General features: G+C 38.9%; 1 protein-coding gene across 2 annotated transcripts in view; it reads right to left on the reverse strand.

Annotated features, from left to right (window-relative positions):
• The window catches only part of DPH6 (diphthamine biosynthesis 6), a 179,076-nt gene that overhangs the window by 89,061 nt on the left and 74,662 nt on the right, over positions 1-15,353 (reverse strand). The gene's annotated exons all lie outside the window — the stretch shown is intronic.

Genomic DNA, 15,353 nt, shown 5'->3' on the forward strand with positions numbered 1-15,353 from the left:
AAACAAGGAAAGACCAGCAGATGGAAAAGACGGCCTTCATAACACAAAGGATAGCAAAGATAGCATGGCACCGGCTTTTGTAGAACCAGTGACCTATTCATTGGAAATACCTTTTTCTGAAACACAAACAGCAACTCTACACGTGGACTTTGCCAGTTAGAACACATAGGAATATGACAGACTCTCTGGGGAATTAGACAGTGGCAACACTTACTATCAGAAGTCAGAACAAAGCCAGGGGCTGACAGCAGAGCTAACTTTCAATGGAGTTTATGAAAGTTCGAAGCTAAAGAAAAGTAAAAAAGTTCAAAGCTAAAGAAAGTTCAAAGCTGAAGAAAAGAAAAACAAGTCCAGGAGCACCAAACTACAACCTCAAACAAACATGAGTATAGAGACCACACCCAGATTAGATTTGGCACATTGAATATCAATTAGTTGTGAAACACATGAAGCAAAAGCTCATTAAAAAGACCTTTTTGAGGAACAACATGGGACCCAAAATGGTAGTGAGGGGGGAGTGGCAGGCCTGGTGGGGAATGATCAAGGGTACGGTTGCGTAGAGAAGAGGTATAGCTGTAGCCCAGGTGGGGACGGAACATGGTAGTAGGGCAGGAGGAAAGTCAAGGGAGATGGAGGAAGGAGCTGGGAGTCAAGGGGCATTTATGGAGGTCTAGACAAAGACATATACATGAAAATATATATATGAGGATGGGGAAATAGATCTATGTGTCTATATTTATACGTTTAGTATTAAGGTGGCGGAAGGACCTTGGGCCTCTACTCAAGCACTCCCTCAATGCATGAATACTTTCTTTTATTAAATTGGCACTCTATGATGCTCACTCTCCCGACACAACTGCTGGAGCCAAAGTGGGTGAACAAGTAAATGTGGTGAAGAAAGCTGATGGTGCCCGGCTATCAAAAGAGATAGTGACTGGGGTCTTAAAGGCTTCAATATAAACAAGCGGCCATCTAGCTCATAAGCAACAAAGCCCACATAAAAGAACACACCAGCCTGTGTGATCGCGTGGTCCCAAAGGGATCAGTTATCAGGCATCAAAGAACAAAAAATCATATCATTGGCTGCACACCTCCATGATACGATCGCCAAAGACAAACGGGTGCATAAGCAAATGTGGCGAAGAAAGCTGATAGTGGCCAGCTATCAAAAGAGATAGTGTCTGGGGTCTTAAAGGTTTGAGGTGAACAAGCGGCCATCTAGCTCAGAAGCAATAAAGCCCACATGGAAAAAGCACACCAGCTGGTGTGACCACGAGGTGCCAAAGGGACCAGGTATAAGGCATCATGAAAAAAAAAAGAATATATATATATATGTGTGTGTGTGTATATATATATATATACCATAGTGAATGAAGGGGGAAGTGCAGAGTGGAGACCCGAGGTCCAAGTGTCGACCACTGGAGATCCCCTCACAGAGGGGTTTAGGAGAGGAGACGGGTCAGTCAGGGTGCGATGTAGTACCGATGAAGAACACAGCTTTCTCCCAGATCCTGGATGCTTCCTCCCCCCAACTACCATGATCCGAATTCTACGTTGCAGGACTGGATAGGGCAGAGATTGTACACTGGTGCATATGGGAGCTGGAGGCACAGGGAATATCCAGGGTGGACGATACCTTCAGGACCAGGGGTGTGAGGGGCGAGGCTGGGAGAGTGGAGGGTGAGTGGGTTGGAAAGGGGGAACTGATTAAAAGGATCCGCATGTGACCTCCTCCCTGGGAGATGGACGGCAGAGAAGGGGGGAAGGGAGACTCTGGATAGGGCAAGATATGACAAAATAACAATCTGTGGATTATCAAGGGCTCATGAGGGATGGGGGAGCGGGGAGGAAGGGGAAAAAAATAAAGAGGACCTGATGCAGAGGGCTTAAGTGGAGAGCAAATACTTTGAGAGTGATTAGGGCAAAGAATGTATGGATGTGCTTTATACAATTGATGTATGTATATGTGTGGATTGTGATAAGAGTTGTATGAGCCCCTAATAAAATGTAAAAAAAGAAAAGAAAAAAAAAGAAAATGATTAGGGCAAAGAATGTACAGATGTGCTTTATACAATTGATGTATGTATATGCATGGATTGTGATAAGAGTTGTATGAGCCCCTAATACAATGTTTAAAAAATAAAAAAATAAAACATTAAAAAAAATAAATAAAAAGACCTTTTTGGAAAGACCAAAATGGATGTCAGAAGAGAGTCTGAAACTTGCTCCTGAATTTAAGGGGCAGGTGGCCTGGTAGCAGAGTGGATTATGTGTTAAGATGCTATATACAAGCTTAGCAGTTTGAAACAGCCAGCCACTCCCAGGGAGACGATGATGCTTCCTAATCCCATGAAGAGTGACAGTCTTGGAAACCCACAGATGCAATTCTACCCTGTCCTACAGGGTCTATGAATCAGAATCAACTCCTTAGCAGCGAGGTTGATTTTGGAAAGTAAGCTGATTGAGATACCACAATAGAAATAAGACCTTCATGAGTAAGATATCTGATAATGACTAGACATGGGTCTTTTTCCCAAGATTCTTAATTCTACTGGATTTTCACTCCTTCAGTAGTAAAATAAGAGAGCAAGTATAGACAACCTCTTAGTTTTATTCCCAACTCTATGGTCCCAGTACTGTGATGCTAAAGGGTAAATGTGGCTATACCTCAAGTTAGGATGATGGGATAATAGATGGTGCAAGAGAGCACATTTTGATTCAATCTGCTGTATAAAATCAGATATTAAATAAATTACGGTGCAAAAATGGCATGGGGGTGGAGCCTGGCATTCTCTAATTTCCGGAGGGTAAGGGAGAAGCCCATTCCTGTGAGGCATAGGTCAGACACACCTCCACTCTCCTACCATTTTACCAATTCTGATACTCTCCCACTGCATTGTCTACTTCTGATGAGTTTGAAAATTCATTTCAATGGCCCAGGGGGACTCAAAGACAACACTCACACTTATGGAGTTTATGAGGCAAGTGATTCTAATCCAGGCTCAAAAAGACTTGACATATGTCTAGACAAGATGTAGCCAGCCTCCTCTCAGCCTTTATTTCCAGGCAGGCCTTTTAGTCCCAACCCTGCTCTGGCAAGTATTACACAATGTTGTTTGTTTGTTTGTCATCTTCTGAACCCTGTAATCCCCTGCCTGGCCTCTGCCCTGCTCAGGAAAAATCTTACAAGGCTCTTTTTGTCCCGCTGATTATGTGCTCAAAGCCCCCCTGGCTCCACCAGAAAACTTCCACTTCAATGCATTCAGTTCGAGCTCCATGGCTGAACAAACCCGCTTCTTCAGACAAATCCTACAGGCACCCGCTCCGCCAGAAAGCCTCCTGTCTAAAGGCTCTCAGCTATACAACTTGTATTTAAAATCCCAACATGCTCACCCATATGGCAAACAGGATTTAGCAAACTTTACAAATAATAGAGTAGGCAGAAGGAATGGGCAGTCTCCTCTTGTGGGATTATCCACTGGAAACCTATGACTAACAGAACACTGCCTAACGTGGTGCCAGAAAAATGAGTCTTTAGTGTTGGAAACAGAGCCAGTACCAACTCCAATTGAATTAATGGTCATAGGAATCCTATCGCAGAGTAGACTGCTCACTAGCGTGCCCAACACTAAATCTTATGGGAGGAAATAGCATCCTCTTTCTGCCTCAACAACTGCGGGGTTGGAAGTGCTGACAATGTGGCTGGCAGCCCAACAAGCCACACCCGACGGCACCAGGACTCATTCTCATGTGAGAAGGCACTCAACATATGACTGGGGAAGGGCTGGCTCCTCCAAGTGCTGTCCACCTTCCTGACTGGATGGAGTAAAGCTCCGGGATCTTCTTTTTGCTTATAGAATCTAACTCAGAATGAGAATGGATCGCTGCATATACCTACTGATAACCGGGAAGTAGAACGTACAAAGAATAAACATAAGAAAATTATCATCCGAATGAACTAGAACACATAAAGACTGATATCCTAAACATTAGTGAGCTGATAGGGACAGGTATTGGCCATTCTGAATTATATAATCATATAGGTTGCTATGCTGGAAATGACAAATTCAACGGTAATAGTGTTGTATTCAATACCAAAAAGAATATTTCAAGATTTATCTTGAAGTACAATGTTGCCTGTGATAAGACCAGTTAATATGACTTATTATTCACATTTACATCTAGCTAAAGTCAATTATGAAGACACTGAAAAGCAATTTTTTCAGCATGGAATTAAACATGCAATCAAAGTACATTAATAATGATTGGTGATTAGTAAACAAAAATGAAAAACAAAGTAGCAAGATCACTAGTTTGAAAACATGACTTGGGATATAAATCAAGCAGATGATTAAATGATCGAATTTTGGGATACGTATGAATCAAATTAACAGGATCCATCAAAACAGAGATTGGAGAAGTTCAATATGATCAACCGAAACAAGGGCAGGTCCCAACACCATGGAGCAGAATGTAAATTGCCCATATACAAGTTCAGGTTGAAGGTTAAGAAAATTAAAACTAGTCCACAGGGGCCAAAATATGACCTTAAGTATATTTTACATGAATTTAGAGACCATCTCAAAAACAAACACATTGAATACTTATGACCAAATGAATTGTGAAATGACATTCATGAAGAAAAAGGTAATTAGAAAGATTATAGAAACAAAGAGAAAATTAGGTGTCATAAAGACTCAAACTTGCTGTTGAATGTAAAGTAGCTAACGTGTATGGATGATGTAAAAAAAGATGAACAGAAAAATTCAAAGGCAATTAAAAAAGACCAAAGAAAAAATTATAATAAAACATACAATGGCTTAGAGTTAAAAAATCAAAAGGGGTGTACATGTTCAACATAGCTCAAGTTAAAAGAACTAAAGAAAAAATTCAGGCACTGAGTCAACAACATTGGAGGATTCTATAGGCAAAATACTGAACAATGCAGAAAACATCAAAAGAAAATGAAAGGCATGCACAGTCACTTTATCAATAATAATTGGTAACTATTCAACCATTACAAAAGGTGGCATAGGATCATGAACTGATGGTAACAAAGCAAGGATAACATTTTGAAGAAAGGAAGTCCCAAGAACACTTAATCTGGTTCGCGTGGAGCCTGTATGAAGACCAAAAGGCAGTCAACTGAAAATAACAAGGCGATACTTTAAAGGAGGCTTAACATCAGGAAAGGTATGTGTTAGGGTTAAATTTTTCATCATAACTCTTCAATCTGTACATTGAACAAACGATCCAAGAAGGTGAATTATATGGTGAACAGGGCTTGGACTGAGGAAGGCTTCTTCACCACGTGCGATGTGCAGAGGAGCACACCTTTGCTGGCTGAGAGCATAGAGGACTTGAGTACTTCCTGATGAAGTTCGGAGCACACCCATCAGTCTGGATTACAATGAAACTCCTCACGACAAAGAGGCCCAGCTGAAATTGTCCAGCATTTCACTCTATTTAGAACCACTCAGGGTAGCCGCATTCAAGAAACCCAATGGCATATTGCAGGGGGGAAATCTGCTGCAAAAGGGGGGTGGACAACAGAAACGCGGGCGAAGGAAGTCGTCGGACAGCGTAAGATATGGCAAAATAATAATAATTTATAAATTATCAAGGATTCACGAGGGAGTGGGGAGGGAGGGGGGAAATGAGGGCTGATTTCAAGGGCTCAAGTAGAAAGCAAATGTTTTGAGAATGATGAGGGCAACAAATGTACACATGTGCTTGCTACCATGGATGGATGGATGGATTGTGATAAGAATTGTACGAGCCCCCAATAAAATGATTTAAGAAAAAATGTTGAAGCACAAAAAATGTCATCTTCAGGACTAATGTTTGCCTGAGCCGAGCCATAGAATTTCAGACGGCCTCAGACACAGTGAAAGCTGGAGAATAAAAACACTGTCTAAACAACTGTTGAAGAACACTGAGCACAATGGAATGTCAGAACCAAAATCTTGTCTTGAAGTAACTACAGCTAAACACTCCCCAGAGGGGAGCATGGCGAGACTTCATCTTACATCCGTTATGCTTTGCGCATGTTTCCAGGGGGCGCTCCATCCCTAGAAAACGATGTCATGATTAGTGAAACTGAGGGGCAGAGAACAGGAAGGAGCTTCAGCAGGAGAGACGGATACCGTAGTTCCTTAATGGGCGGACTCTACCAGTTGTCAGGCTCGCACAGCGCGGGCAATGCTTCCAGCTGCTGCATACAGGGCTGCTGATGCCAAGACACCGAACAGTAACAACCTCGTCATTTGATTGAAGTTACCAAAAAAGGTCACTTTAAGTAATTCATAGCAGTGTACCTGGTCTCACTTTATATACAGTAGGTGATCAGAGGAGTAAGTCAAAGGAAAATCTTTCATTCTACAATATCAGAAAACATCTTTTAACTAGGTGGTGCTATGAGTTGAGCATTGGGTGGCTGACCACGAAGTTGGTGGTTCAAAGCCCTCAGTGTTTTCAGAGGAGCAAGAGGAGGCAGCCCACTCCCTTAAGGATACACAGTCTCAGCAAACATTAACGGCCGTTCTACTTTGTCACGGCGAGGGTCTCTGGAAGGCAGAATGGGCTCAATGGCTACGGGGTTTGGGGTTATTACTTGAACACAATCTAAAATGGAATTTGTTTAAAAGTCCAAATAAACGTCCCCACCCCCAGCCAGTCCTGGGGCTTTGGGGCTTGGCTCAAGGGAAGTCCCTCTGGGACATGGGGGTACAGTGAATGGTATGACTCTTTGTTGGGCATGCCTACACAGTAGGGTATGCTGGGCCCCCCCTAGGGTTTCCTGTATGGGCTCCAATAAATTTTAAAAGAAACTTGAAAAAAAACACACATAAGAGCACTGAGTTAGTGCTTTTTCAGCTTGATGATTTTGGGCTTATTGCTACTATGTTGTTGTTTTTGTTAGGTGCCACTGAGTCGGTTCTGACCCACAGTGACCTTATGTACAACAGAAGGAAAAATGCCCTGGCCTGCGCCATCCTCCCAATTGTCCCCACGCCTGAGCCCACGGCTGCAGCCTGTGCCAATCCATCTCCTGGAGGCCCTTCCACTCTTCGCTACCCTTTTACTTTACCATACATAATGTCCTTCTTTGGGGACTGGTCTCTCCTGACATGCCCAAGGTATGTCAGATGAAGTCTTGCCATCCTTGCCTCTAAGGAGCACTCTGGCCATACTTCTTCCTAGACAGATTGGGTTGTCCTTCTAGCAGTCCACGGTACTTTCAGCATTCTTCTCCAGCACCACAATTCAAATACCAGACACCGAGCTTTCTTCTCTCTTCCTTATTCAGTGTTCAACCTTTACATGCATATGAGGCAATTGAAAATATCATGACTTGGGTCAGATGCACCTTAGTCCTATACTATATGTAGTATGTAGGGGGAAAATTATAGTGAAACAAAGAAAAACCCAACGTATTGAAGTTGAGTCGATTCTAAAATTTTTCTTTGTATTTGTGAAATTCTAAAACTGAAAAATTGCAGTCAAGGTAATAAAAAATATTGTCCTACAATTATTTAGGTGACTGAATTTATTGAAGTTCATTCGACAGTAACTACATATAATAAACACCAATGCATTTATCGAACATTTAGCAAATACAAATTTGTACAACAATAATTGCTGAAATAATAATCATTAAATCTAGGAAGAACATATACACAAGGACTATGTGAATTTCTAGTTACTAAAGGTTTTCATTTTATAACATTTTTTTAAAAACTATGGAATTTTTCTGTGCTAAAACTGAACACAACATAATCCTTTCAAAAACAAAAATAAATGTATTTGAGAATTTTGACAAAATACATTTCGCGGTAACAATAGTTTATTGTATCTTTGAGTCCTTAATTATGGCTCTATTATTCACACAAGCTAAGTTGATTATATTATTCTAGTTTTTATTATAGACATTGCATATCATTAATGAAAGTCGGTGGGGTGGGGAGGAAACCCTGGAGGCTTACTGCTAGATTAAATGTACAATTATACAATAGCCATATATCAAAGTATAACATTTATTGTCTGGATTACAAAAAGATTTAAATAAACTCCTTGAAAACTTTGTTTTTGTTAGTTTTGTTCAAGGATGTTTGAAAGGGGTGGGTTTCCTTTTAAATTCTTACTTGGAGCAATTGTGTTTTCTTATCCAGCATGAATTATTTTTTCAAAGAAAAAAATCAATTATATTACCAAGTGCTAAAAGCTAAATAGCAAACATAGTTACTGCAAAGGCCTCCTGGCATCAGAGTATTCCATCAGCCAGGCACATTCATTCAGTAGAGTGGTGCCTTCATGCACAGACATAGCGGTGACGCATTGGTTCCTGGAAGATGTATTTCTTCCACAGGTCAGATCAGAGTAATATTGTATAAGTGTGTAGGATCTATGTTTTCATTCATTTAGAACCTTAATTTCTTTGTCAATGCTTAACATGAGAGTTTTTCTTTATATTCATAGTGATTTAATTTTTGGTCCCTACAACTTCTTAACTAGCCAACTAACCAGTTTTTTAAGTTGATGTGACTACGTGGGTTCTCTTCAATTTCACTTTTTATCCAACTATCTTAGGGCTCAGCAAAAAGAAAATTAGTGATAATGCTTTCAATTTAATTAGTATATTACATGCACTGTAATTATTAGCGGGAAATGTTATATTAATGAATGTAAAAGTTAGCAGTAAATTACCTTGTAGCTATTATCAATTTCCCAAGCTACTGCTCCTTAAGATAACCCTCTCCCTATGGTCCTTCCGGTAATTTTTCTTTGCCTGATAAACATGATGATTAAATAGCACACAGAGCAAACCTTTGATACTTTTTAAATTAAATCCATGCCCAGCCTAAGGGCTGTGTCTGATTTCAACTAAATGTGTCAGTTAATCAGATAAAAAATTATCAGTAACTCAAAGAAACAGCAGCCTTAGGCTTCATCAGTGCCAGCGAAAGCTGAACAAAATAAGACATTCAGACAATATCACATTATGTGTAAAGGTTACTGATAAGCCTATAAACTAAACAGAACTGCTTACTACTGTAACAATGGCTGTCGAGAGAGACATGCTATATTCAACATTCAAATTACGTTTAAATTTTTAAAGAAAAAAATTAGAGAAAAGACAGACACATTGTATATCTATATCTATCTATATATACATACACACACACATAAATGTATATTTAAAAACCCCACATAAACATGATGAGAATATGCAGTAGATTTGGGAAACAGATTGCTTAAAATTAACATTCTCAGGTGATTTTATTGAGAAAGCTTTTATCATCATTAATGACACTTCAAGAATCTGACCAAATAAACCCAATATTTAATACTTATTAAATGACCATGTATGATTTCAAGACCATTTATCCAGCATTTCAGATAATGTATAAAATAAAATCTAGGGCAGTCAACAACCACTACAGCAAGATCCTAAATTCACTAAGAGAGCAGATAATTTATAATCTATGACAATGAGCACCAACAGGCATTTGTACTATTATCAATTAAAATAGTGTATCAGGGATCTAATTACTTTACTTAAGAAGAGTTAAAAGCTCCCATAATAATTAGATAGATAGGCTTGCAAACTCTTAAAACTTCCACATTCTCTTATGATTTTCAAAGCATTCTTAGGTTCCTAATAAAGATTGCTTTAACCAGAAAAGAAGGCTATCTTATGAACTGATATATCAGTAACAACTGCAAGAAACTCTATCTGAAGAGAACAAACATTTATCTCTGAAAGACATGATGAGCAGTAGCTATGAAAAATCCACTGACAAATCAGAATCGGAGCCCAAACCCTGTAACAAAGAAAATTTCAAATTAATGTCTCATTATCTGTATTCTTCTTGTCTACTGTGATCAGATAATATATTCTCATTCCTCTTTATCAAGTGAAAATTTTCAGTAAGTAGACCTGTGACAAGAGGAGAACTGGGGCACTTCCCCACAAATATATACTGCTAACCCAGAGACCCAGGGAAACTAGCGGCAGCCAGCAGAACATCATGGTTACTACCTGTGGATAGCTATGGGGTCATTAGAGCTTGAGTTCCGAGTTTCCATACACTGACAAGCTTACGATATATCACTGCTTTATTCAGGAATTATCCAAAGTACAGTGGACGTGGTTTTGTTTTCTTAACTGTTGTGCACCAACTTACACCTTTCAGGCAAAGCTTTTGACAATGAGATTGCAGTAAGGATGCACCCTGGTTGAATTAGGCTACGCTTTCCCAAGGTTTCCATGCATTTCAGCGTTCACCAAAGAGCGACTGTGAAACTTATGTGAGAGGTACAGAAAGAAATCTAAACTGGTGACCCTGAAATCATGAGCCTGGGGGCCTCGTGCCTATGATCGGGCTGCTAACTGCAACATCAGTAGTTTGAAAGCCCCAGGAGTCTCTTCTACCTGCGTAAAGCCTCACGGCTTGGAAACTCACAGGGGCAGGTCGCTATGCGTCCAAATTGACTTGATGGCAGTGAATTTGGATTTTTATTTTGGATGAATCTGTATGGCCTTCTGCTCTTTTCTAAAACCACAGGGTCTAATTGTGAATGTGTGCTCCTGTGACTAATCGGCTCGCCATTGTCCTTCTGAATGCTACATAGCTTCAAATGGTAATGATCCCAAGTCCCTCCTAATGCTACATACATTCAGATCTATGCAATGAAATTAATACATTGACAACAAATTGTAAATTAATAAATTAACAATATTAATTAAAATGCAACAAAGTAATAAATTGTTTACATGAAAAGCACAATGATTTGTCAGTACCAAAAATTCTAATCAAAGAAAATTATCAACAGCTTTAAGTTGTGTCCTGTATAATTGCAACACTAGGTCCATCCTCTAAAATTAACTGAAAGCAAAACAAGAAAGTCATTCATTAAAGTAATGCATCCCACTATTGGATTATAATGTACAAATAAACTTCAGCTTGAAATTATTTTCCAGAAGTGCGTATGATTTTCTTCTTCTGGTAAAACAAATAATAAAAGTTCTAATGGTGATGCTTATTTTGATATGTATTGACTGATGTAAATTCATATTTAATTTTGAAAAAACAATAAACAGACAACTTTCTGATTACATGCTAACAATCTAAGCCTACCTTTGGGATTGGTTTAGAGCAATAGAAGATTTTAGAACAACTGTAGCTAAATCATCAAGGTAGGTGATGATATGATGTCAAATAAACAATCACTATTTTCTGGTTTTCATTAGAAAGGTTGAATTATTTATAGAACACTTGCCCATAGACTATTTAGGTAATCCTGGCACTGTGTGTTAAGCATTGGGCTGCTAGTTGTAAGGTTGGTAGTTCAAATCCACCAGCAATTTCACAGTAAAAAGACAAGCCTGTCTAATCCCATAAAGATGTATCAACCCTATGTAGGTTTACTGTGCATTGGAATTGACTGGATGGCAGTGGGATGTAAAGATGGCCTCTATCACACACTTAATTACAATTTATACTTAAAAAATCTGGCATAAACAAGCTTTCCATGATTTAATACATTAATTTTTTTTTGTAGTGACAAGCCACTAAAGATCACTCATAACAAATCTTAAGGCTATGAAGGTGCTTATGCAATGACATTTATATACACAGCAAACAGAATTCTGGAACTTTAATATAGGATGCTTACAATAGGTTTTAATTCATGAATTCACAAATTTAACTGTTCAAAGTTTAAAATAAGAACTATAATATTTTCCATATAGCATACTACTATGACACTCATCACTACCATGGAGTCACTTCTGACACATAAACAATCCCAAAGGGCAGGGCAGACTTCCAAGGTTGAAAATCCTCACGGTAGCAAACAGCTGTGACCTTCTCCCATGGAGCAGCTGGTGGTTCAAACTGCTAACCTCGTGCTTAGGTGAGCAGCCCACTGTACAACTCACTAGGCTTCCAGTGCTCCTGAGATATTAGAGAGGCTACTATCAGTTTTAATTTTTAAATTCTAGTAGAAAAAGTTAAATAGGAGAAAGTGAATCATTGTACATTTAAAGTTAGATATAGCGGTTAGTGTTACTATAGGTCAAATTCCCCCTGACTGTCTTCCAGGGATGTGAGTAACCTTGTTAACAGGGAACATTGCAGAGATGACTACAGTAGACAGAGTTAGGTTAAAATGGAATGTCTTATTTGATTTCTCTTTTGACACATTTTAAGGTTGTTTTAGATTGTAAAAATAAAAAGAAGGGATGGGAAATACGTGGAGTAAGTCTCTGGTGACTCCCCTTTGACCACAAATAGGGGTGGGAACTAATACCATGCAGAATGCATTGGGATGTGAATTATAACATATATTGGGCTAAAGTTTAACACTTTTTCATTTAATCTCGCATTAGGTCCATGTATAAATTCTAGTTTTTAATATTTTCTGCTTTGTGTGTGAGGTTTTGCTAGATTTTATTTTATAATTGCTGTTAGCTTGTTTTTTGGTGTATGGAATCTAGGATTGGGTGAATCTCTATGGATTAATGGTTTCTCTGGGGTGTGTCAGGGAGGACTGGAGGGAAATGGGTGATAAAAACAAGGAGTACAAGAAAGAAGAAGATGTTCTGAAATTGATTGTGGCGATGGTTGTACAACTCCTCTTGATGGGACAGAACCAGTGACTTGTATGATATGTGGATTATGTGCCAATAAAATGGCTAATAAATAAGTAAAAAGACTTTAAAAAATTGAAAGCAATAATAATAACACTTGAAAAATATTTTCAAACATGGGATAGGAATGTAAAGTTTCTTTTTTACAGGCAATAACTTAGAGGGTAACCACTAGGTAACCAAACAGCAGAGGGGAAATGTTCTCTTTATAGAACATCCCAATTAATAAATGGAGTAGGAGCTATACAGAATTGGGATATTACTATAGCAACAACCTCTAACAAAATAGTAGGCTTAAGCAATAATCATCAAAAGCTACTAACAACATACACAAAAAAGAAAACAATCATATGTTATGCATTTTCCCATGGAAGAACAAACCCCTACTTGAGGCATTCTTAAAAAAAAAAAATCCACCTTGACTCTGGTCAAATCAATAAAACTTTCCACATGGTGAAAATGTCCAATATAGTAAGCACTCGCATATAAGGCCACTACGCATTTGAAATGTAGAAAGTGAAACTGAGATACTGAAATTAAAATTTTATCTCATCTTAATTCAATAAAACTTAAATTTCTTTTAAAACTCATTTTATTAGGTGCTTATATAATTCTTATCACAATCCATACATACATCAATTGTGTAAATCACATTTGTACATTCATTGCCCTCATCATTCTCAAAACATTTGCTCTCCACCTAAATCCGTGGCATCAACTCCTCATATTTTCCCTTCCCTCCCCGCTCCTCCTACCCTCATGAATTCTCAATAATTTATAAATTACTATTTTGTCATATCTTGACCTGTCTGACGTCTCCCTTTACTGACTCTTCTGTTGTCCGTCCCCGAGGGAGCAAGTCACAAGTAAATCCTTGTAATCAGTACCCCTTCTCCAACCCACCCTGCCAGTATCACCACTCACACCACCGGTCCTGAAGGGATCATCTGCCCTGGGTTCCCTGTGTTTCCAGTTCCTATGTGTACCCGTGTACATCCTCTGGTCTAGCCATATTTGTAAGGTAGAGCTGGGATCGTGATAGTGGAGGAGGAGGAAGCATTTAAGAATTAGAGGAAAGTTGTATGTTTCATCATTGCTCCATAGCACCCTGACTGGCTCGTCTTCTCCCCGAGACCCTTCTGTAAGGGGAAGTTCAGTGGCCTCAAAATGGGCTTTGGGTCTCCACTTGAAACCTCCCCCTCATTCACTAAGATAAGATTTTTTATTCTGAAGATGCCTGATACCTGACCCCTTCAACACCTCGTGATCACACGGGCTGGTTGCTTCTTTCATGTGGGCTTTGTTGCTTCTGATCTAGATGGCCACTTGTTTACCTTCAAGCCTTTAAGAACCCAGACACTATATCTTTGGATAGCTGGGCACCATCAGCTTTCTTTGCCACATTTCCTTATGCACCCATTTGTCTTCAGCAATCATATCAGGGAGGTGAGCACACAATGATAACATTTTTTGTTCTTTGATGCCTGATAACTGATCCCTTTGGCACCTCATGATCACACAAGCTAGCGTGCTTCTTCCATGTGAGCCTTTTTGCTTCTGAGCTAGATGGCTGCCTGTTTACTTTCAAGCTTTTAAGACCCCAGACGCTATATCTTTTGATAGCCAGGCACCATCAGCTTTCTTCGCCACATTTACTTATTCACCCGCTTTGTCTCCAGCAGTTGTGTCGGGAAGGTGGGCATCATAGAATGGCAATTTAATAGAAGAAAGTATTCTTGTATTGAGGGGGTACCTGAGTGGAAGCCCAATGTCCTTCTGCTACCTTAGTACTAAACCTATAAATATATGCACATAGATCTATTTCCCCATCCTCATATATAAATGTATTTGCATATGTACATGCCTTTATTTAGACCTCAATAAATGCCCTCTGCCTCCTAGCTCTTTCCTCTATTTCCTCTGACTTTCCTCTTGTCCCACTATCATGCTTAATCTTCATTTGGGTTTCAGTAATTCCTCTTGGTTACATTACCCTTCATCATGCCCTACCAGGCCTCCTACACCCACCTCACCACCGATTTGTATCACTTGTTTAAAATTTAAATTTCGATAATGATTTGTGGCCAGCAGCTACTTGCTGGGTAGCATGAATCTACATTCAAGTACTACTTTTCCGAAAATTCAAGAGGACAAAGTAGAATCTTGTACTACATTCAGGAAATATCTCTTGGAAAAGATACTGGAAAAATGAATGGGATTATTCAACAAATGAGTTGAAAGAAAATAAAATATCAAGAAACTTAAAAGGTATATCAGCCAACTTCAATGAAAGAATTTTATGGGGAAACTAAATATTTAAAAAATCTATCAAAACAAAAAAAAATAACAATGAAACGTACTTGTGACTTCATTTTTGATGGATTAAGAAATTTCTGTGAATGTGTTCAACAAATTTAAAAATTCATCTCTTCAGGATTTATTCTAAAATATTAATGAACTATGATTTGCTTATATACTAGCAGAAGGAGGGCAATATAGCTGGGTGTACAAATGAAACAACATGCATTATGCCTTAACTGTTTCACCTGATCAGTATGTACACAAAGTCTCATTATTCTATTTTATACATGTTAAAAATTTGTTGAGGACAAATTAAATTATAAAAGATTGAAAAAGAGAGGTAGGGGGAACATAGGCCTCTTTTTAGTGAAGTGACATTTCTACCTATGACTGACTC

This window comes from Tenrec ecaudatus, chromosome 14, assembly GCF_050624435.1.
Source record: "Tenrec ecaudatus isolate mTenEca1 chromosome 14, mTenEca1.hap1, whole genome shotgun sequence".
In the NCBI taxonomy this organism is placed as follows: Eukaryota; Metazoa; Chordata; class Mammalia; order Afrosoricida; family Tenrecidae; genus Tenrec; species Tenrec ecaudatus.